This window comes from Macaca nemestrina, chromosome 8, assembly GCF_043159975.1.
Source record: "Macaca nemestrina isolate mMacNem1 chromosome 8, mMacNem.hap1, whole genome shotgun sequence".
Taxonomy (NCBI): domain Eukaryota; kingdom Metazoa; phylum Chordata; class Mammalia; order Primates; family Cercopithecidae; genus Macaca; species Macaca nemestrina.
Window position 1 is genome coordinate 59,356,311 of NC_092132.1, and position 25,233 is coordinate 59,381,543.

Below are 25,233 nucleotides of genomic sequence, written 5' to 3' on the forward strand. Positions count from 1 at the left end.
ATACCAATGTAGCTACTGACCCAATCGGCAGGATCTTTTCTTACACACACTTGCCAGTGGAGGAGTTTCTGCTGGATCATTTATATTCTCACACCCAGTTTTCAGGTCATGTTGCTAGAGACCTGCACAACCAGCCTGGGCAAGGGAAAGAATGGAAAGAGATTCCTCTATGAGAAAGAAGTGAAGTGATCCAAAATGGAATTAAATAATAGCTTTAAGTTCTAACCAATAGAGCTAACTAGGTTTGTCCTTGCACTACTGAATTGGCTTACATGAACTGCTTAATGGAAAGACAGCGGACCATTCTCTACCTCTTGAGGCAATGACCTCCTGTTTAAGTTAAATCATATTTCTATATGCTTCTGTCAGTGCTTCTCCTTTCCCATTTAAAGCATTCAGCAGTCCTGTGAATACTTATTCAATGGGTTTTCCTTGATTGACTGTGAACTTCAAGAAGGCAAAAATACCCTCACCTCCTTGGTTCACTGAGGGGATAAGCCCAGTTCTAGCAATAGCACTCAATAAATTATGCAGAATTTAATTAAAATAAAAAAGTTGAGATTTTTTTATAGGCATGGATGACCCATAATTATTTAATAATAACAATAATTTAAATACTATGACTTTATTCTGCTATTACAAATTTAGGAAAAATGGTTTAATTGATAAGGATTATAGTTAGTATACAGAAAATAAAAAAAAAAATTGTGCAGGGAGTATTCTAGAAATGACCCTTTTATGTCAATTCTTGATATGTAAGGAAAGGTATGCCTCAGATGGAGATGTGTTTATATACAAAAAAGAGAAGTTTTATTTCCAGAGGCAATTCAGGGATGTACTGTCCAAAGCCTCCTGTCCTCTATTAGCATCAGCTATGAAACACAACCCATCCAGGGACATTTGTAACATTGTACATGACTTTCATGGAGAAAATCTGAAGTTTATGAGTCATTAATGATTGTTTTACTATTTCATATAAAGAGAAGGCCGTAAGTAATAATTAGGTTTTTAGAGGTAGGTTTTCAGTGTCATATAGAAGGCAGTGCATAATCTCATTAATAATAGAATTTCTGTGTTGAATTACTTACATACCTACCTGCATATTTACCCATTCACAGATGGTCTCTAAAACATGAGAATATGTGTAACATATTGCTTTAACTGCTTAATAGCAGTTACTAGTTACTTCCAGAACAGAAATGATTTAGCAACAGTGAAGATTATGTGTTCTGAAGCATAAGAGCACCTTGAAGATTGCTTCAGAGAATTTTTCCTGAGGCTTTTGCCATTGCATCAGCTTCTCATTGGTGCCCATTACTTTAGCAATAATTAAAACAAGGTGAACATATTCTAAGAGCGTTTAGTATAATTGTGTTAATGAAATTGTCTTCCAGTTAATTAAGATGCTGGATGTTAATATGGTCATAGCTGCTACTGACAGTACTGTTCAATTTCATGCTGGCTTCTGAAGCGAATGTAGCATTACACACATTCTCTGTCCACTGGGTTTCTAATTGGAATGGGGTGCAGGCAAAGCACAGAGAAAGGACAGGAATCACTCAAGGGAAAGGGGCTTTTGATAGACTGGAGTGCAGGAATACTGTACTCAGTGTTATTCAACTGACCCTGGAAATCTTAAGGTTACTGAAGCTGGTTCATAAGAAAGGTGAGTTTGAGGAAGAATTAATATGAGGAAAGGAAAAGAAACAAGGTAATGAGCTTATTTATTTCATTCAAATGCATGTAAAGAAGTAAAGTAAGATTGTGAAAAAAGTAAAGGACCTAATAAGGATTTTAGTTTATTTAGGCTGAAGGAAGTGGTTGCAGTTACACCAAATACGCAGGCCAGGGAGGAGTGCCCAATGGTCTTGAGGGGCTGCTCATATTTGATCTAAAAGGTTAAGTAAAGCTCCTGGGATGAAATAAATAAGCACGGTAATATGATCATAGAATGCAAAAGTATAGACACCTTTTTGTTAAATATATATTAAAGAAAGCTGGACCCAAAATTGTATTCTAGTCCCAGCTGTGCTGTTTTCTGACTGCAATTCTAGAAAAATCATGCAACTCCTTTTAGTACAGTTTAACATATTTTTAAAAATTATGTGGCCTGCTCTTTGCAGGGTGCCAGAAACAGAGAAGAAATATCTGCCCTCCAGGAAATTGCAGTGCGGTGGAAGAGGGTGCCCCCTAGATGGACTAAGCCTCAATTCTCCTCAGTTGTAACGTAAAGATAATATGTATCATTTTGGTTCAAATGTGTTTCCTAGAAGGTTAAAAATAAAAGCTTATATCAGTAAAACTAATGGTTTCGTAAAATTAATATTTCAAATCAGTTTAAAGCATATAAAATGTCTGCAGTAATTCCAATTTGAAAGTTTTGTTTCATTTAGTTGAAAGAAAGGTTTGGTAATGACTTATCAGACATCACATAATCTTAGTTACCGTAAGTGCCCCATGAGGAAAGGTTAATTTTCTATGTGAAGGTGTATGTGTGTGTGTGTGTGTGTGTGTGTGTGTGTATGTGTGATGGTAGGGGTGGGAAGGGGTTGTCCCAGCTAAGAAGGGCCTGACATTCGGAAATATCTGTTGGTAGAATAAGACAAGACCTCTGCTGCTCAGGCATCTATTTGCAACCACCATTCAACATTGGACCTAAGAGTTTCCTGGGAAAAGGAGTTGAACTGTGTCTACAAATGACTTTCAGGAATATATAGCCTTATCTGGAGAAATGAGAGGACTGAGATGGGGAGAGGCAGCATTTCAAGGGGCAGCCTAGGTGAGAAGTCATCCTAAGGGAAGTAGTTTAGCCATGGTATGAATAAGACCTGAGCATTGATGAACGCGGATGAGCATCCTTGGCACCACATATGGGCCATTACCTAAAACCAGGCCAGCAGAGAGATGTCTATGGAATGAAAGATTTGAGTGTAATTCTGTGGTTCCTCAGAGTCCTGTTGTGGGACTTTTTTTTATAGATGCAATGGAGGAGAGAAAGACTTTCAACTTTTCATTTGCAACTAATTTCTAAGTAGTCCTGGAATCACAAGTTTAGATGACTCTGCAGTGACAGCATAAGCCACCATATTGCAGCAGACAAACTTTGGCTCAGAGCTGAGCATTGAGCAAAAATGGCAGCATAGGCAAGTGGAAGCCTGGAATGGAGCATTGATAAGACTGTGGTAGCTCAGCAGAGCCAAGCACTGATCACTAGTGATGAGAGGTGAGCCCAGCTCCAAAATGATTTGAAGATGCATGTAGACATCCTCAGCAGTTCTCAGAAACCCCAGAGTTGTAGAGAAGCTGAAAGTGCCTCAAAGGTGATGGACAGATAAGACCTTGATGTTAAAATTCTTGTAATAGAATTGGCATCCAAAGTGCAAACCAGAAGTGGAAACCAGAAGATGCTATTGTCACATTTTCAGGAGCTCAGCCAATCTTACCTGGGCTTTAGTTTAGCACATAGCTACATTTTAAATTAATCACACCTTTTCCATTAGAATTAGTTGATTTATTTATGACAATGGGGCTGATGCTGTTAAAGAACTAAATGCTTGAAATGGATGTGAACCCTTAGAAATCCAGGCTTGAGCAAATATATGACTACAGGAAGTTTGAATTAAGATTCCAGAGGCCTTTTTAAAGACTCTAGTCATATATAAAACACTTGGCATGCATGTCAGGAAGGAAAAAAATCACGAGTGCAGGCCCATTAGAGTCTGCTGTCAATGAATCCTCAGAAAGATCCAGGGAAAGTTATTCTTAAGTCACCCTTCTAGCATCCTATCTTAGATGTTGATTTTTTTTTTAAAGGACAAAACCTCTAGCTAGATGTGGGGCAAATACTTTTATGGAACCAGAATCTTTGGATATGAGATCCACTTTATAACACGAAGCTTCAGCATGCCAAGCTTGGAGAAAGAAGGTTCAGTTATTACCAGAAGTCATCCAGTTTTTCCCCTTGGTCATCATAGGTCACAGCTCTCTCCAGCTCAGCTCCATGAGTACTTCCTATGTGTACGGTGCCCTGCTAGGATACCACAGCATCCTGGGAAGCACATGTGGAGGGTGTGCCATAAATGCCAAAGGGAGTTATTGACAAGGCATTCCATCCCAGTTGGAGGCACCAATATATATGTAATAGAAAATAATAAATAGGCTGGACATGGTAGTTCACACCTGTACTTCCAGTAGTTTGGGAGGCTAGCGCAGGAGAATTACTTGAGGCTAGGAGTTCAATACCAGCTTGGGCATTATAGTGAGACCCTTTCTCTAAATATATATATAAAACATATATATAATATATAAAATATATAATATATACATATATAATATATATAATATATACATATTAGCCAGGTGTGTTTTGGAATGTTGAAATGGGAGGATCAGTTAAACACAGGAGTTCAAGCCTGCAGGGAGCTAAGATCATGCCACCACACTCCAGCCTGGGCAACAGAGTGAGACCCTGTCTCTGTCAATCATTCAGTCAACCAGTCATTGCTGGCATTTGAAGTTAGCTTTAAAGGATACATAGAGTTCTCACAGGCAGAGAAGGTCTGGGAAAAGCTATTAAGGTACATAGGGGGAAATTGTGCATCACTGGAAACTACACGTTATCTACAGATTACCCTTCCTGGCTCCCTGATTCTATGAGAGCTATTTTACAGTTCTGTAAGTTGTGGGTAACTGATAGCAATGTGTGCTAGTTTCCACAGGCTGCTGTAACTTTGTGGCATAAAACAATAGAAATTGATTCTCTCATAGTTCTGGAGCCAGAAGTTTGAAATCAAGATGTCATCAGGGCTCCACTTCCTTTGAAGCTCTAAGAGAGCTTCCATTTCTTGCCTCTTCTAGCTTCTGGTGGCTCCAGGCATTCCTTGGCTTGTGGCTGCACCTATCTAACACCTGCTTCTGTGATCACATTGCCTTCCCCATGTCTGCAGCCAAATCTCCACTGTGGGTGTCTTATAAAAATACTTGTCGTTGGATTTAGACCTCAGCTTGGTAATAGAGGACTATCTCTTCAAATTAAAATCCTTAACCTAATTACAGCTTCGAAAAGCATTTTCCTAAACGAGTTAACATTCGCAAGGTCTAGGAATTAAGATATGGACATCTGTTATTGGGAGCCTATCATTCAACCCACTAAAATGCAAATGAATTTTGTCCATAGATATGCAAATTCAATTTTTCTGGTAAAGGTTTAGTTGACTTCCCTACATCTTACCCCGTTTGGAAAAATCAAGTTTGCCTCTATTTTCACATTCATTTAAATATTCCTGATTTATAAATGAGTCTGTTCTTTAGATTCTCTTTTCAAATGGCAATGACACCTACTGGTATTCTCATTGATTGAGTTAAATGAATAAAATCTGTAATGTGTTCACTTTATATAAACACAAAAATTATGAATTTGGGGGATAATTGTCTTTTAAAGATAGCTGTAAAAGAAAATTGCTGATTGAAAAGAATGTTATAATCGTTTATTTACTTGTTCCCTCTCTTTCTCTCTCTCTTTCCATTAAAATGTAAGGTTCGGCTGGGCACAGTGGTTCACGCCTATAATCCCAGCACTTTGGGAGGCCGAGACGGGCAGATCACGAGGTCAAGAGATTGAGACCATCCTGGCCAACATGGTGAAACCCCATCTCTCCTAAAAATACAAAATTAGCCGGGCGTGGTCGTGCATGCCTGTAATCCCAACTACTCGGGAGGCTGAAGCAGGAGAATTGCTTGAGCCTGGGAGGTGGAGGTTGCGGTGAGCCGAAATCACCTTTGCACTCCAGCCTGGGCAACAGGAGTGAAACTCTTGTCTCAAAAAAAAAAAAAAAGGTTTCACAGTAGCAGGCATTTTTTATTTTCTGTTTTGTTCACTGACGTATTTCTAGTACTGAAAAAGCGCCTGATACATGTTAAAGATGTCATAACAACTATTTTTTTTTAGTGAGTGAATGTTGGATTAAAAAATAATGAGCAATCTGGGGTGTTTTGTATTTAAAAGCACCTGGTGGGAGTGAATGTGCTGAAGGAGCAGGGTGCAAATTGTTGGTGTACTTGAATGCCACGCACAAGCATTTAACTTTTGTCTAGGGGTGATGAGGAGTCATTGAAGGTGCAAGCCAATCTTTGACTGAGTTCTGCATTCATCTTGGTCTGTTTTTCTGAAACCAGACTATTAAGGCTCTACCCAGTAATATAATGATTTCTGCTCTGTGTGTAACATTTTTCTTTATGAAGGGAAGAGAATTTGGATTTTACTAAAGTGGAGATTTAGTAATGATAAAAGATAATAGTCACAGTGGCTTATAAAATGACATGAAGACATCAAGATCAACTTCTGGCTATTGATGTTTGAAAAAGAGATGAAGAATTTTACAGCGAGCAGACACCAATATAAATTTATCTTAGCCTATCTGTACACATCAGAAATTCTTTTTGATGTAATAATATTATTGAAAAGATCATTAATATTTATTTCAGAATAAAATACGGTATTTAATGATTTTCAATTCCAGATCCTAGAAATACATAAATATGAAAGAATCTAGTGCAAAACCAATAGATGAAACTCAGAAACATGGTGGGAAATCATGCCTAGTTTCTAATTTTCTGGGTCTTTTTTATCTCTATTTAGTTTCTAAATACACATCAAAATATTTTTCTGTGTTACCTAATGTGTCATCATGTCATCCAACATAAAAGAGTATACACTGAATTCATAAAAGGCTTGTTTTTATAAGTTGGTATTTTTGGTAAACAATCTGTATTTTAAATTGATGAATCTTAAATTATTTACTGTAAGGAACTCTGTCAGATTGAATGTAAAATAGCATAGAATTTTGGGTAAAGTCTGAATTTGCTCAGGTCCAGGAGAGTCACAGGGCATCTCTTGTTCAGGGACAGTCCCTACTCTCTCTTTGTATTCTGAATCAATGACTCTGTTGTAGTCAAGGCTACGGGTGACGCATTGTGAGGCCAGGGAGAAATACAATCCCAGCCCTGAAGTTGTTGGAAAGAATACAGATTTGTAGAACACAAATTAGTCTCTAGTATGTTTTAGTGATACTTCAGATCATTAATGACCTGAATTTTCTATAAGTTTAAGTTTCTCTTATTACTAACCCAAACCAAAATTACCCTATTGTTTCCAACCAAGCTGTTTTCTCTCCTATGAAGTCATTTACCAGTGTAAGAACAAACTTTCTAAGTATTCACAGAGAGTTTAAACAGTTTTCAGGGGGAGAGTGCAAGGGAAAATCATGGTTTAGAGAATATAAAAACTACAGATATATTTCTACTATTATAAATCTCACCATGAAATTATATTTTAATGGGCTGCCAAATGAATCGAGACTAGGAAGAATAATAGCTAGAGGACCTTTAAGTGTTTTGTTTCTATTGACTAAACAGAAGAACTGTAAGGAATATTCCTATAGGAATACATCTTAGAACTAGCAAATGCTCTTTTTAATTGGTTGAGAAATAACACCATACATTGATCTTAGTTAATGTTGCTTGTCTCCACATACCAACCGCAAACTTAAAAGAAGTTTTATTTATGTTTTAAAATACTACTACTTCCATCAGAAAAAACTCAAGAAAACTATTCCAGACTACTTCATTCCTCATTTTTTAAAATTAAATACACACATGCTCACACACACGAAATCACCTGCAGTAAATGAATTGACCATGGTCATCTTATTTGAGTTTAAAGGGTGACAGAGGCTCTAATGGGAAGAGGGTCAAACAGCATAAATCTGAGGCAAGAGGAAGGAAAAATGAGCACTGTTCACAAGCCTTGGAAACAAATCACCTAATTAGCACATTTGCAGTTTCTACCCACGGGTAAACCTCTTTGGCTACTAACACATGAGCAGGCTGAAGAACTTCTGGAGACATAGATGTTAATGAGAACTCAAAAGCCTGGGCCAGTGGCTCACACCGGTAATTCCAACACTTTGAGAGGCCAAGGAGGGCGGATTACCTGAGGTCAGGAGTTCAAGACCAGCCTGGCCAACATGGTGAAACCCCTGGTGCTCGCCTGTAATCCCAGCTACTTGGGAAGCTGAGGCAGGAGAATCTCTTGAACCCGGGAGGCGGAGGTTGCAGTGAGCCGAGATCGTGCCTCAGCCTGGATGACAGAGTGAGACTCCGTCTCAGAAGGAAGGAAGGAAGGAAGGAAGGAAGGAAGGAAGGAAGGAAGGAAGGAAGGAAGGAAGGAAGGAAACTCAAAAGATGGTGGATCTGACATACAAACATGATTAATTAGTCTCTAGTCTTTATAGTCCTTACTGATAGGGTGGGTGTATGACTTTTTGGTTAGCATCAAGTGTTTATTGATGAAATAAATACATATCCTTTTAGTTAAAACCTTTTTAGCTGAGAAGGGCGTTAATAAGAGAAGGGTAGAAAAGGCTTGGTGAGGGTTAGGAATAATGTTGAAGGAGTTCTGAACACGGGATAAGGCTGTAGTTTCACTTATTTTGCTATTTCTATGTGCCATAGTATCTATATTATTCATTGTTAAGAAGGTAATCAAGAATTATTTTTAAAATTCTTGTATTATTTAACGAAATGTATTATTTAATACATATGTATTAATATATTAATATGTATTATTTAATACATATGTATTAATATATTAATATGTATTATTTAATACACATTATTATATGTATTAAAATATACTTACATATTTTTATATACATACATATTTAAATATGTATGCATATATAAATAATATATGATATAATGATATATTATTTAATAATAATACATAAATGATTTCCCCAGATATCATGGGAAAAACAGAAGTTTAATTCCTGTCATTTTAATTATTATTTTTTCCAAATTCAATCCCTTATAGATACCAATTTATTATGACTTAGTACACTTAAAAAAATCCACATATAGTAAACTTCACTTTTTTGGGTGCACAGTTCTGTGAATTCTGGCAAATGCATAGACTCCTATGACTAGGATGATATAAAACAGCTCCATCACTTCCCAGATTCTATCCTGCTGCCTATTTATGGCCATCCCCTTTCTCCACACTTAACCCCCGGCAACCAGGGGCTTACGTGCTTTATTCCTCTAGCTTTTTTCCAGGGTTTAAATGCAATCACTATTCTTTTTTTGACAATATCTTCAAAATTTTCAAAGAGAACTGTATGCCTTTTTGAAAAGAAAAGTATAAATCAAGGATGTGATACCTTCATGTATAGTAGACTTGTTATATTGACATTCATTTCATTAAAAATACATGAGTATTAGTTATGGTTCTGAAACTATACATTTCTTCTTAGACCCTGAAAGGCCAGGCAAGCCCATGTACATCAAATAAAAATAAAGAAATGCTTGGCTGTAAAGGCATATTGAGCTGAGGCCACCTCCAAAATAAGGAGGGACAGTTACTCTGGGAAGAGCAAGATTCTTTTTCTTATTGGCTTCCAGTTAAGCTGGTCATAGAGAGAAGATCTGATGAATGAATGGTATTTGAAACTCTCATATTTGCATGGGAGGGCAGATTCATAGATGAAATTGGTCACTCCACCCAGCCCTTGGATCGAATCCACTGCAATGGTTTTCTTGATGGGTTTCCAGGATGCACAGATCACTACCATGTCGTTTCAGTGGAGAGGCCCCTTAACCAGTCAATGGCATGTGGCAAACTGCACTCCCTTCTGAAAACCTTGAAGCAACTTTGGTTAAAAGCCTCACAGTTTTTCCTTAATAGCAGGCTTTTTTCTTCCACATAATGGCTCTTTCCTTTTCTCTGCCAAACTCACTGTGTTGTTCAGTAATCAAAAATAATCCCATGAAAGGAAAGTGATGGTATTAAAGTGGTCCACAGGGCCTCATGCAGGTTCAGCCCACAATGCTGCCTTCACCCAAAATAGCACAGCACTACATTTATTTGGTAACTGGTTTTGGATGATAACAACAATATTGATTTCTTTTTTTTTTTTTTTCTTAATTTCAGAATTTGCCTTTCCAAAGGGCTGCAAACTAATCTTTTAGTTTAACCACAGCCAAGTAGCCCATCTAGGGTAAAAAGATGTATTTTGATGATTAATTCTTACTGTTACATTGTAGGTATCTGTAGGACTTGTAAATATTTTACTAAATTTCTTTTAAAAAGTCTCTGAACCCATTAATATTGGGAAATTGCAAATACATATAAATTATTTAGATATATGTATTAATACTAAGATAAAATCTTGAAATATTAATGTTTATGTGTTACTTTTCCCCACTTATTTATGCATGGCCTTTCTTCCGCATTAACTCAAGAAGACTGTTTTACTGGGAACAAAAGATCAAGAAAGAGTTTGCCTATCTGTCTCCTCCTCCTCTTTTTTGTTTTTTAATTACCTAAGTCACATTCTTGATAATCAGCAGGAGATGAAAGACCTGAGGTAAACAAGCCCCATCTATTATGAATCAATACTAGATTTGGAAAGACATAGAAGAACCAGATTACTCCACCCACACTGCCCTCCTGTCTTCTTAGATCAGAAGTAGGATATCCAAGAAGAAGTAGGGGTTATGGGGCAGAGGGCAGGAGGTAGGAACTTCTCTTAGAGGAGTTTGGATGGGTGGGAGATCAGAGGATGGGACCTGGCTAGACTCTGTGGGAAGAGTGGGGTGCCGTGGGGAGACTGCTGAGGACTTTTGGGGTCTGAGCAAGGCTGAAAAACCTTTTAGAGAAGCACATCTTCCTGATCTGGGGAAGGCGCATGAGTCTTTTCCCTGTAAGAGAATTTGATGATTCCCGATGATCCCGAGAAACTTGTGGATGACCCACACATGTAGTCCCAGCAGTCCAGAACATATTTAAGTCCATGGAACAAAGGGTGGGCATCTTTGTATTCAAAGGTGATGGGAAGGTATGAGGGAAAACACCAACCCCAGCACTGGGATGGGACTGGCTAGCCGTGAACCAGCAAAGAATGAAAGACAATTCCTCAACCTTTAAAAACAGGCAAACTAATTAGAGTATCCACATGAAATAGGATGACTGTGGTCAACCTTAAAGCAGCAAAAATTCCAAGTGTCTCTTTGCTGCCTCTTGCTGCCACAGTCAATGTTTTCTCTTCCTCCCTGGGGGCCTGACTTCTATTTGCATCCATTCACAGCTAGCTGCACCTAACCCCTAAGAGAGGTGTCAGCTGGCACATTTTGGGTACAGATTTGCATTTTCACAAGTGGCAAATTAAAGATCATTGAATTCAGAGGTATGTCTCAGGGTGGAATTAAAAGTTTTAGGAGGTTGGATGGGAAAACTTGATGGAATAATAAAAAGGAATGAGCTATGGATATATGAATCAAAACAATGATGTCAAAGATATAGTATATGATGTAATGTATATAAAACTTTAGAAAATGCAAGCTAAATATAGTCACAGATTGTAGTTCAGTGGTTTCTTGGAGGTGAGAGGGGATGGGAAGGGGCAGAAGGGAGGGATTACCACGGGGCACAAGGAGATTTGCGGGGGCGATGGATATGTTCTGCATCCTAATTGTGGTAATGGTTTCACGGTTGTATGCATATGTCAAAAATATCAAAATTTGACATTTGTGAAGTGTGGTCAGACATGGTGGCTCATGCCTGTAATCCTGGCACTTTGGGAGGCCCAGGTGGGTGAATCACTTGAGCCCAGAAGTTCAAGACCACCCTGGGCAACACAGGGAGACCCGTCACTACACATAATTTAAAAATTAGCTGGGCTTGGTGGCAGGTGCCTGTAGTCCCAGCTACTTAGGAGGCTGAGGCAGGAGGATCACCTGAGGCAGGAGGTTCAGGCTGCAGAGAAGCATGATCACGCCTTTGCACTCTAGCCTGAGTGACAGAGAGAAGCTGTCTCAAACAAAAACAAAACAAACAAAAAAGAAATCGGAGAAGTTAATTTTATATAAATTATAATTCCATAAAGCTGTGAAAAACAAAACTTGATGGAACATGGAGCCAGATCTGCCTTCCTTGAAGCAGAGCAATCATTTGCCTGCTCCAGCAACTCATAGAGTCGCCCTTGAGAACAGAGTTTCACTTTTCCTTGAAGCTGGTGAAGCTACAGGGTAGAGGGGGTAAAATAACTCAAGAAAGACCACATGGTTTGAGCTGTTTCTCATGTTACAAAGCTGCAGTGCTGTGGAATGCCAGGCTGTTTGGTGTCTCAGAGAGGCAAGGTTCCCTGAACTGTCCTTCATTTCTCCACGGAAGTATTACTTAGCATGAGTGAAGCATCCAGTATGTGCTAGTGACTGAAAATATTGTGGGAAAACACATATTATCATTTAAATTGTAGCATTAGACATGGCCCCTACAGCTACATTAGCAGGCCCTGGCGACTTTTCATTCACTTTGCTTCTCTTCGTGCTACTTCTCTGAGTTGCTTAATAGGCATCTCTAATTTAGCCTTGAAGAGAGGAGAGTTTCCTAACCATCCTTTAATGTATGTTTAGACCTTGTTTAAAGATGTGAAACTGCCTCACAGATAGGGAACCTTAAAACGTGTTTGGGGTCGTGGATAATACCACTTATCTTTAACACATTTGTATTTCAAAGCTCTTTAACTATACCAGCTCCTCTGGCTTCTCACTCTTTCTCCCTTTCCCTGCACTTTAGGAAACAGAGTTCTTTGCTGTGATAAAGGCCACAAGATGGTCCATGAAGAGCCAGGACAGGACTTGATGCTGCTTGGCCCCTTGCCCAGTGCTCTCCGCACTCAAACTCCACAAGAAGAGCCACATGTGCGCAGGAGAGAGCTTTCCCATTTGAACTATGTTAGGTGTCCGGGAGCAGGAAGCCCCTCACAGGTGCTGGAGCTTGCTATAGGTATAAGCTATTTCTCATTTCAATGATTCAATAAGTCAGACATTCTGACATTCCATGTGCAAAGTATAAAATTGGGCTGCTTAGAATGTTTTTCATTAGTGATGCCCCAAATAAACATTTACTGATTAAACATTTTCATATTCATTCTAAGGAATTACTGTGATTCTGAACTGGAATTATACTGAATATCAGCCTCTTCCTAACAAGGAGCTAAAAAGTATAGTCTGTGCAAAGAGTATTTTATGGAAATAACATGTAAATAATTAAAATAAATCTTAATAATCTTTCCTTCCCAGAGGGGATAATGAGTCATTCTTTTTGCTCACCTCTACATATCTGTCAGAAAAAAAAAGGCAAACTTCATCAGTATTTGAGATGCTTCTGTGGATGTAAGCCCCTAAACAATCCCTTCCTCCCTCCCATAAAATTAAATTAATCCATGCCTGAAAGCATAGCCCTGTTTCCTTTGCTTATTTTTGTCCTGGAGCATGTCTGATCTCTCTGGCTGTCTCTACTCTAATCCTGCTTATGGACCTTAACTCCTTGAGGTCAGGCAAGGATGCAGCACAGATTAAAGTGTTGTGAGATATTGCAACTACCTACATCCCTAATGTATTTTTAATATATTTTGAGGTATATTCTTACCTTTGTTTATTTGTTTTAGAACTCTTTTCTAGGAAGAGGGCAAAGCAAACCACCAAGAAATCCATTCATAACCTTCCAGAATGCATAGAGTACCAGGGTTTGGGAGTGGGTCTCCAAGTGACGGGCACAGTGGCTCATCTTGGCTCTACCGCAGGAGGGAGCATTCAGGTGAAGTCGATGCAGGGGCTGCCTTACCCTGAGTTTAGATCCTTGTAGCAGGGAGTGCCTTCAGGAGTATCAAATCATTTTCTCAAACGAGGATCTCATCCCAGGTTCTGTCAAGGGAAGGGGCACTATCTTGGTTTAAGGCAGCTATCTAAGGCAACCTTGCTGCAGCTCTGGGAAGGAGGGGCACAGGAGGATTATCTGAGAGTAGAAGGAGGGGATAAAGCAGGAGAGGATTTAACTGACACATTCTATGACCCTGATCACTATGGATTTGATCAAATACTTTTTTTTTTCTTGTCTTTTTTATTGAGACCCCTAACACTGTTGGTTTGATAGTCTCAGAGTAAATAGATCATTGTTTGTCCACTCAGGGATGTAAAGTTATGCTTGCTACTTATTTTAAATATATATTTCTTGGGTATAGCAAGTATCCTCTTTATGTTGTTTGCCAAAGGAAACAATCTCCAAGCTAAGCAGGCAGTTGAATGGATTGTCTTTCATAGCACTGATAACCAGCCAGCTCACTCTAATATTTCAAAAGCATAATGAACCCCATGCCCCACCACCAATATCTGAAAGCAGTTCTAGAACCAGCAACATTCTATATTGGTAGCAAAGACAATAGGTTTTCCAGAACAAGTGCTTTGCTGGCTATCCAAGAAATAATGATAATAAAATAAAAATAAAGTAATTTTGGGGTCAAAGCAACATAGAAAGCATTTATTACACAATTTATTATTTCAAAAGGTAGGCACAAAAGAAGAATTTTTTTCTGTTCGTGATAGTTACCTAATGATTTTATTTTAGTAGGCTTCACAACTAAAATCTTGCTGTATATCAAAATTTTTAATGATATTAACTCTAAATGTAGGCAAAAGTTTTAAATGTGATTTATGTAACTTTCTTAATTCCACATTTGATAATGAACTTTTAAAATCTTTGAAACAGTTGATTTTCATAACATTTTCTCAACTTTCTGTCAATGGACCCTTGATATATATGGCAAAATAATTAATCCTTCAGGAGGTTTCATGCTATCAGATTTAGGAAACCAGAAAAATATTTTAAGATCCAAAAAGATGAGTGGTGAAATTTCACACATGGTGACAGAATGTGAGGAAGCTATTTTGGGACCAAGGGCCATCCCATAGGCAGACGCATAGATATAGAGGAGGTGAACAGGCTAATCCAATTTAATTGTCTTTTTGTTTTTTAAATTTATTTTTAGAAGATTTTTCTACTGGTTACAGAACTTTTTATGCAAGCATATTATACATGATTATCTTTTTATATATTGTGCGAGAACAAAAGAGAAAGTAAAAAACACGGTTATCCAAGCATGGTATAGGGAAAGAAATCTGGGCTGGTAGCCAGGAAAGGTATATAAATATGAAAAGGAGATATTTTATACTTGATTTTGGATATACCCCCACACTAAGAATACAGAGATCACTTTCAGGATTTGACTGTATTTTAAATGGAAACCTGACCAATTAGATTAGAGTTCGTCTCTTGCTTATCTAGACCCCACGGCCAACCCTTAATTGCTAGTGTGATTATGAGTTTGTCAATGACCTATATTGAGGCCTAATATTTCACATTTTAAGATATAGATGTTGAGCAAGTTGAATCTCTAAATCCCCTTTTAGATCCAACCTATCAATGTTGAGTACATGATCCTAATTGTATCTCTTATACACATGAAGTGTTAGGACAAGTGGTGCGCTGAAACTGACTGGTAAGAACACACATCTTTCCAGCTCCTCCTTCAGTGATATCTCGTTGGTATTTTGTCATCAGTCAGAGTGGGAATATTTACACTACAGAAATTGGCAGACTCTACAAATGTATCTTCCCCACACAACAGGAAGATTGTTTAATCTTTACCTAAGCACTCACTGAGTAAGTTAATATACTTGTAAAGCTTTTGGAACAGGGCTGGTACATTGTAACGTCTGTATAACCGTTAGCTATTTGAGAAATTCATCTTAATAGAAAATTGTTGCTTTTCAATGATAGGTTTCATTGAATTCACACAATTTAAAAGTTGTTTTCAGCTAGCTGGTGCTCCAGTTTCTCTCAGATGTCTGATCTTACTCCTGTCTGTCCTGTCTTTTAAGCCCTATAAGGCTTAAAGTTTGCATGACCAAATCTATGTCTTGTCTTGTATTATTTTCTAATTTTTAATGTATGAATTGTGTCTTTCCAACTAGATAGCACTTTCACGGAGTGCAGCAGCCATATTTTCTCCTTGTATGTCTCTCTTATTTAACCAATATAGACACCTGGCAGTCAAGGCTGTTGATTAATTAATTGAGCAAAGTCAAGGAATGAGGATAGTGAAAGGGAGGATTTTTAAAAATATCCCAAACAACCTAAATTTCAGGTTGTCTCTGATTCTTTCTTTATGTTCCCATTCCACTCTTGCTCATCTTCGGCCTTTCGCCTATACCCTCACCTATGTTCTCTTTCTCTTCAACTAGGCTGCCTACTCACAGAAGGCAGGAACCCTGCCACGCACCTGTTTGTTATTCCAGTGCCTTATACTTTACAGTTCTTCAGTGCAAATAACAGAAACTAACTTTTACTTAACCTAAAATTGTATTTATTGAAAATATATGTAGAAATTTAAAAGCTAAGAAGAAATTGCTGAGGATTCAAGCTTGGGACAAACAGGCCCAGGAAGTCCATGCAGCAGACAGCATTTGGGAATGTTTCCTGGGCACAGCTACCAGAATCTGTCCACTCTGTTTGCTTCATTTGTGCTGTGTCACTCTGCTCACAATTCAAACATCCCTGGGTATAGACTGATTAACAAACTTGAGCCATATGCCCACCCTTGGCTATACCTGGGGAGTGAGAAGAAGAATCTATCAGCCTTTGACAACCTTTTAACTTTTTTTAGAGGGAGTGAAGACTCTTGGATTCACTGTCTCATCAAGGCTATACACGTCCTTTAAGAGATGGTTAGGAAAGCTGAGTGGCTTCCAAATGACAATTGTCCGTTAAAGGATGCAATAAGTATTCGATTTTTTGGTTGATGATAAATGAGAAAATATGGGGGTTAAATTTTTTTCACATTTATTTACGAGGAAAGAGTATCTTTCCATAAACTTTGATGTTAATTGTTTTACAACCTTCTATCTACATTCTTATAAAATATCTAGGCCAGGCACAGTGGCTCATGCCTGTAATCCTAGCACTTTGGGAGGCCAAGGCAGGCAGATTGCTTGAGTCCAGGAGTTTGAGACCAGCCTGGGCAACATAGTGAAAACCTGCCTCTACAGAAGCTAAAAAAATTAGGCATAGTGGTGCACCTGTAGTCCCAGCTACTTAGGAGTCTGAGGTAGGGGGATCACCTGAGTCTGCAAAGGTCGAGGCTGCAGTAAGCCTTGAACATACCACTGTCCTCTAGCCTGGGCCACAGAGCAAAATCCTGTCTCAAAAAAAAAAAAAAAAATCTCTAAAATAATTAATATCCAAAATTAAGAATGGGAAGATAAAAATATGTTCAGTAGGACCCTATTTTAACAGAAAATCACTATTAGAAGTGTCTCACAAATTCAATTATTTCTGTTTCCAATTTAGGCATTGGCTGTAAAAAAAAATGCTGAGACAACCAGCCTGTTGTAGGGGACCATGGTCTTCACTGTATGGAAGGACTTTGATGTGATATCTATGTTTATTACTGAAACTATGTTCCCATAACTCATAAGGTTGTAGTGACTACCACAAAGTGCTGGACTAATTAAATTCATTGCCAACAGTTCCAGGGTATGCTAGGTTCCACAGGTCACAGTGGCTTCCATACTAACTTCAGTCCCCTCCCTGCACTGTGCAGTGAGGAGTGAGCGCAAAGGAGCTTTGTTTGTTTGTTTGTTTTGTTTTGTTTCATTTTGTTTTAGAGACAGGGTCTTGCTCTGTAGCCCAGTTTGCTGGAGTGCAGCGGTGCCATAATATCTCACTGTAACCTCAAACTTCTGGGCTCAAGGGATCCTCTTGCCTCAGCCTCCCAAGTAACTGTGACTACCCGTGCATGCCACCATGCCTGGATAATTTTAAAATCTGTTGTAGAGGTGAGTTCCCACTATATTGTCCAGGTTGGTCTTGAACTCTGGGACTCAAGCGATCCTTCTGCCTTGGTCTCCCAGAGTACTGGGATTGCAGATGTGAGCCATTATGCTGGACCCCAACGGGGATTTTTAGAGTGATAGTAGGACAATCCCGGAAGAGCCAGGCTTTGGTGGAATAGTCTGCTTGTAGGATTTATGCACCCATTCATTTTTTTCATGCATTCATCAAACATTTATTGAATATCTAGTTCTTTTCCAGGCATTGTGCCAGACACTAAGGACAGAATAGGCTAATACAATTGCCCCTCTGTATCCATGGATTCAACCAATTGTGGATCAAAAACATTTGAAAAAAAACCATTCATACAGTTTCTTAAGCAAACCTTGAATTTGCCATGTGCCAAGTACTATGTGGAATCCCCACAAATAAAGTGATGTGTCGGCATTTTATTGGGTATTATAAGTAATCTAGAGATGATTTAAAGTATAAATGAGGATGTGCATCAGTTATACGTAAATACTATTTGCTTATGTGTCTATTCTTTCTACCAAACTGTGAGCTGTGGATTTTAGTATCTGTAGGGAAGAGGGTTGAGGCAGTGGGGGGTCTGGTGGGTTTTGGAACCAATCCCTTATGGATACCAACGGATGACTGTATTTAACCAACACACAAGTCAGCCATATTGGTGATTTACAGCTAGCATCCATTCTAATTGGTCAGAACCTCTCTTGTACTGGTTACTAAATATTTTGAGTATCATCTCTGGATATGAACATGAGTAAGGTAAAGCTCCTATTCTCAAGAAGCTTGCAGTTTGGTAGAAGGGATAGACACATAGGCAAATGAAAGCTCCATGGTATGGGAAGTGCTATTCTTCACCTGACCATCTATTTATTCTAGTTTGTTTCAGGTTTCTTGGCTTCTTTTTTTTTTTTTTTTTTTTGAGAGGGAGTCTCGCTCTGTCGCCCAGGCTGGAGTGCAGTGGCGCGATCTCGGCTCACTGCAAGCTCCGCCTCCCGGGTTCACGCCATTCTCCTGCCTCAGCCTCCTGAGTAGCTGGGACTACAGGCGCCCGCCACCGCGCCCGGCTAATTTTTTGTATTTTTAGTAGAGACGGGGTTTCACTGTGGTCTTGATCTCCTGACCTTGTGATCCGCCCGCCTCGGCCTCCCAAAGTGCTGGGATTACAGGCGTGAGCCACCACGCCCGGCCTTCTTGGCTTCTTTACATGTTTAATTTTCATTGTAAAAATTAAATCCATCCAGAAACAAAGTAAAAGTATGCTATATTAATGACCAAGGTATTGCTGGAATTCGCTGACCTCTCGTTCTAACACATTCTTGGAAATAATTTATTTTCCCAGGCAATGTCTATGGCTCTAATACATACTTGGAAATGATTCATTTTCTCAAGGCTTGTATATTCATATAAGCATGACGAATTTCCTAATGAGAGACAGAGACAGAAAATAGCCAATGAGCAGCTATGTTCCTTCTTTTTCTCAATTATGTTCTACAGATTTTCCTGCAACTCTAAAAACCAATACCTGCTGAGAACCTCCTAAGTACCAGGCGGTAGACGTGAGGGCTGAAAATACAAACATTTGGGAAAACAAAATTCACGAAATTTCTTAAGCAAAACTTGAAGCTTGCCATGTGCCAAGTACTATACAGAATCCACACAAATGAAGTGATGTGTAGGCATTTTATTGGGTATTATAAGTAAGCTAGAGATGATTTAAAGTATAAATGAGGATGTGCATTGGTTATATGTAAATATTATTTGTTTATGTGTCTTTTCCTTCTACCAAACTGTGAGCTGTGGATTACAGTTTACAGTAGATGTGAGGGCTGAAAATATAAACATTAAACAGATGTGGCTTCTTTTTTTTTTGAGATGGAGTCTCTCTCTGTCGCCCAGGCTGGAGTGCAATGGTGCGATCTCGGCTCGCTGCAACCTCTACCTCCCAGGTTCGAGTGATTCTCCTGCCTCAGCCTCCCAAGTAGCTGGGATTACAGGCGCCCACCACTAATTTATATATTTTTAGTAGAGACAGGGTTTCGCCATGTTGGCCAGACTGGTTTCAAACTCCTCACCTCATAATTGGCCCAAGTTTGCTAACTCTTCACCTCTTCATATAATTATTTAACAGTTAATTTTAAGGTACTAGGAGTAAACCCTAGTCAATACAAACCAATATCATCATTTTTGTTTTCCTCCATTTCTTTTTTTCTGCACTTGGTGCCATTCTGGTTTTTTTCGAAGGAGTAAGACTGATTTAAGTGTTACCCCATGCAAACCAGTGTCTTTAAATTTGATTTTAGCTCAGTTAACAAATGAAGGAGACAAAAAAGCCACAGCATCTATAGCCTGGTTGGTTAGAATGATGAGGTTGTTAACATTTTGGCTCCTCATCTTTCATTTTTCACCTGGGGCCAATACCATCTTGCCACACACAGGATTCTTTGTATCTTGCTGTTTGATTATGTCAATGTTTATTTTACAGGCAACTAGTGCCCATGAGGTCACCTAGGTGAGACCCCACATGTGTGTGATGTACATTTTTAAGGAGCTGCTTGTACAGCAGTGCACGTTAATGAGCAGGTGGAAGCTACAGAGCAGCTCCAGTAGCAACATGACAGTGTGAAATTGTAAGTGGTGACGTCTGAAGAGGAGTTTGGGAAGAGCAGACTCTGCCTTTCTCATGAACTCATATGAAAAGTCACCTGGGGAGCATTGGGGATTCTAGCCTGTTTACAGAGGAAACAGGCCAGGTGCGGTGGCTCACACCAGTTATCCCCGCACTTTGGGAGGCTGAGGTGGGTGGATCATTTGAGGTCAAGAGCTTGAAACCAGCCTGGCCAACATGGTGAAGCCATGTCTCTACTTAAAATATGAAAATTAGCTGTGCATGGTGGCACGTGCCTATAATCCCAGCTACTCAGGAGGCTGAGGCAGGAGAATTGCTGGAATCCAGGAGATGGAGGTTGTAGCGAGCCGGCTGCACTTCAGCCTGGGTGACAGAGTGAGACTCCATCTCAAAAAAAAAAAAAAAAAAAAGAGGAACAGCCCCTATGTTTAGCAGGCCATTGGGCCACAGTAATGAAATGCTTGTAAACAAATTACAGGTTAATATTTTCCATTTTAAATGCAGCCAAAACTAATCATGTTAGGATGCTTTCCACACCTCAGCCTTTGAGTGAAATCTGTATCTTCACCCCTGCAAATGAAGAGAACTGGAGGGGGGTCTCCCTGCTTTAAACCTCTAGAGACTTTTGGTTCTGCAGACTGTACAGGAAACATGGAACCAGTATCTGCCTCGCTTCTGATGAGGCCTCAGGAAGCTTTTACTCATGGTGGACAGTGAAGAGGGAGCAGGCCTGTCACATGACAAAAGAGGAAGCAAGAGAAAGAGGAGGAGGGGCCAGGCTCTTTTAAACAACCAACTCTTGTGATAATTCACGATCAGGGGAAGGACACCAAGCCACTCATGAAGGATCTACCTCCATGACCCAAACACCTCCCACCAGGCCCCACCTCCAACATCGGGGATCACATTTCAACATGAGATTTGGAGGGGACAAATACCCAAACCATATCACTGTAGATTGGCAGGTTCTGGCCATCTTTCTCAGCTTTTAGCTTTTAAATTTCAGCTTCTGCAAAGGTTCTAAATCTAATATAATAATAATAATATCTACCATATACTGATTATGCACCAGACCAGGCGCTTCATGTATTACATCAAAACCTCATGACTCCACAAGGACATCCAGTGCCTTTATTTCATAGGTAAAGAAATTGTGAGAGATTAGGCCACTGCTCAAGTCCTCTTAGCTAATAAATGCTTGAGTCACATTTTGAATGAAGTCCTATGTGACTCATGTTTGTTTTTGTTGAAGTAAAACATGCATATGCCAGGCAATACGAAGAGGCTTACAAATCGCAAAACTTGATGCTCACCCCTTTTCATGCCCTATTGTACTTCCCATTGGCCAACACTTTCAACTGTCAATTTTCTCTAATGATGTTTAACTCCACTTTTCTAAGTAATATTCTTTGTGATGGTTAATTTTATGTGTCAGCTTGACTGGGCTAAGGGATGCCCAGATAGCTGACAAAACAGTATTTCTGGATGTGTCTGTGAGGATGTTTCCCAAAAAGATGAGCAATTGAATCAATAGACTGAGTAAAGAAGACTCACCCTCACCAGCCTGGGTGGGCATCATCCAATCTGTTGAGGGCCTGAGTCGAACAAAATGCTGAAGTAAGGGCAGATTCATTCTCTTTTTTTCTTTGAGTTGGACATCCATCTTCTGCCCTTGGACACTGGTTCTTGGAATTTCAGAGTTGGATGAGGAATAACACCATTGGCCCCCAGTTTTCAGGCCTTCAGACTCTGACCGGGACTTGCACCATAGGCCCTCCTGGTTTTCAGGCCTTTGACTTAAACTGGAACTATATCACCAGCTTTCCTAGGCTTCTAGCTTGCAGGCAGCAGATTGTGGGACTTCTCAGCTCCATGCTTGTGTAAGCCAATCCCTCATAATAAATCTCTTTCTGTATATCTCTACATATCCTGTTGGTTCTGTTTCTCTGGAGAACTTGGCCTTATATATGCATATACCATTGTTTCTTTTTTATTTTAAATTAAAAATTACACGAGAAATAAATAAATTCACATTCTCATTGTAAAAGATTCACACAGTACTGAAATTCATTGACTAGAAAGGTTCTCTTTACTTCCCCAATCCTACTCCCCAACCTACTTTTTAACTTTGTATAATGCAAAGTTTTACACACAAATAGATGTGGAGAGGATAACATATTAAACCCCTGTGGCCACTCTCAGTAATCTTTGATAGCATCTCTGCTTTCAGGCATAACAAATGTCCTAGGCACATCTTGTGCATTTCCTATTCCAGACCTGAAATCAGGCATTTCTCCAAGGAATGCTCATTCTTTTTCCTGGAACATGATATTGAGAGGCTCAGCAATATCTGTTAACTTCCTATTACATAGATGAGGAGTTTGCTCTCTTGTATCATTCTCTGTCCTTAATAGCTGATTTCTCAAGAAGTTTGTAATCTAAATGGAGAAAAATGAAGGAACTATTTTAGTAGGGATAAGCAATTATCTGAGAACGGAGATTTACATGTTGGAACAGGAAAATTTTAAAAAAAATCTGCTTTAACTTTGGGTTAAAGCAGTATTAATGGATGACATTATTATGACCATGTAATATAGTTCATGTATGTATTATGACTATATTTCTATTCTTACATAATTTTTATCTTACCTTTGAGCTATTTATTGTTCTTTTATTTTCATTTGCTCAGTTTTCTATGTACCTTATTCTGTATAATCAAGTCCCCTAGCTGTTTCTTAATGAAATTTTCTTGACAAACACATCAGAAAATCTATCACTCTCATTTTTTATTTTTATTTTTTGTTCTGGACATTTGTTTGAGTCATTCTAATCAATTCTATACTGGTTGTTTTCTTGGCCTATTGTAAAGCTGTTATTCTGAGGCTTTTTCTTTTTTGGTCATCAAGAGAATTCTGTTGGATGTTCTTGTGTGTTGAATCTCCTTGTTTTCCTCTTGGATCTTGTGTCTTCCTTTTTCTTGGTTTATTTCCTTATTTTGATAGTGAATACCCTCCATTAAACTTCTAAGAAAACTACAGATTTGGAGTTTCAAATACCTTGGTGAAGTTTCTAAGAACTTGGACGTCTAAAAAGGTATTTGTTCTACCATTACTCTTGATTAATAGCTTGGCTGGGTATGGAATGCAAGATTGAAAATTCTTTTCATAAAGAATTTCATGATGTAGCTCTATTTGTTTCTAGTTTCTAGTGTTGCTTTAGGACTATGATATTATTCTTATACCTGATCCTTAATAAATGATCTTTTTGTTCTCTCTCAAAATTTTGGAGTCTTCTCTTTATTCCTGTATTCTGAAATTTCACAATGATTATCCCTGTTTAAATCATTTTTTTGTTGTTGTTCATTATAGTGGGAACTCAGTGGGCCTTTTAATCTGGATTTCAAGTCTTTAAATTCTAGAATGCTTTTGTGATTTATGCTTTTGATCATTTCTTTTCATCTGTCTTCTTTCTTCTCTATGGAACTTCGATTATTAGATATTTGACTTCTGTGTCACATTTCTTTATCTTTGAGCCCTTTTGTTGAAATATTTTTCTGCTATAGTATATTTTATTTTCCAAGAGCTTATACTGGCTGTGTTCCTTTTTAAAAAATAGAAAAAGAGCTTATACTTTCTGTGTTTCTTAATTCAATATCCAGTATCTCTCTGAGGATACACACACACACACACACACACACACACACACACATATATATATGTGTGTGTATATATATGTGTGTGTGTGTATTTGAATATATATATGTGTGTGTATTTGAATAGTGTATCATTGACATGGTTTTACGTGGTTTCTGTATGTATGTCCATGTAATGTATGTCTGATAAACAGCATATAAATCAAATTATTGTGAATGTTAAAAATGGTTTTAAAAATATTGTCAAGCATTTCTGATTTAGACAAAGAGAAACCTTCCAGAGCTAATTTAATACAAGAAAACATTTTCTTTTCTATCTGTGAAAGAAGCTTTGTTCTTTTAGTAAGTTGTGGTTCAAAAAGAGCAATTATAAAAATGGCAAAGCCATGACCCATCACAATCTCTCCTTTGATGAGACTGTGGTTGATGCTCTATACCAGTGATCCATGGATTCCCTGCTTGATTACACAGGTAAGTTTAAACCCTGCAGTGAATCAGTGTGTACTGTTACTGACAGGCTTTAATCTGGAGATATGTGATAACACAGTAGAGTCTCATAGCTCTCTGTAACTCTCTTAAGGGGCCCACATCAAAGGGAACATTGTGGTTACGGTAATTTTAAAATGTCTATTGGTTTGTATCTAACCGATAATAGGATGTACCCTGTTCCACTCTATGAATTTTTTTCCTTTTAAATTTCTCTTACTTTGATCTTCTAGTGCATCTGGATGATCTGCTTACTTGAAGAACCTCTCTTGTATCCACAATATACTTGCTATTTCAGATCTGGCTGCTTTCCAAATGGCAGACTGGTTTTAAAACTTTCAGTAAAATTTAGTTAAATGAACCACTTTGTGTTGATATAATAATAACAATCTCTCTTAGTGGTCATTGTTTATTGTCTTTATTGACTCTGGATTTTTTTTAAATTTTCCTCCTCCAACATGTAAATCTCCATTCTCAGATCATTGCTTATCCCTGCTAAAGTAGTTCCTTATATTAATTTTTCTCCATTTAGATTACAAACTTCTTGAGAAATCAGACATGATTTTTAAAAAATAAAATTGCTGTATTCCACTAAGCAAAATACCTAATTGATAATTTCTGTTTCCCATTTTGCACAACCTAAAGACTTCTTTTCCTTCTTTGGTATGTTTTCCTAAACTTCTGAGGCCCCAGTTTTTTAGACAACATTGTGCT

At 38.4% G+C, this 25,233-nt stretch overlaps 1 protein-coding gene across 1 annotated transcript in view; it reads left to right on the forward strand.

The window, feature by feature from the left end:
* Positions 1–13,191, forward strand: part of LOC105477148 (protein serine kinase H2) — a 94,706-nt gene extending 81,515 nt beyond the window's left edge. The window contains exon 4 of the transcript XR_011606916.1: positions 12,635–13,191. The gene's annotated coding sequence lies outside the window, so the exon portion shown is untranslated. The remainder of the gene's footprint in view (positions 1–12,634) is intronic.
* The last annotated feature ends 12,042 nt before the right edge of the window (positions 13,192–25,233 follow it).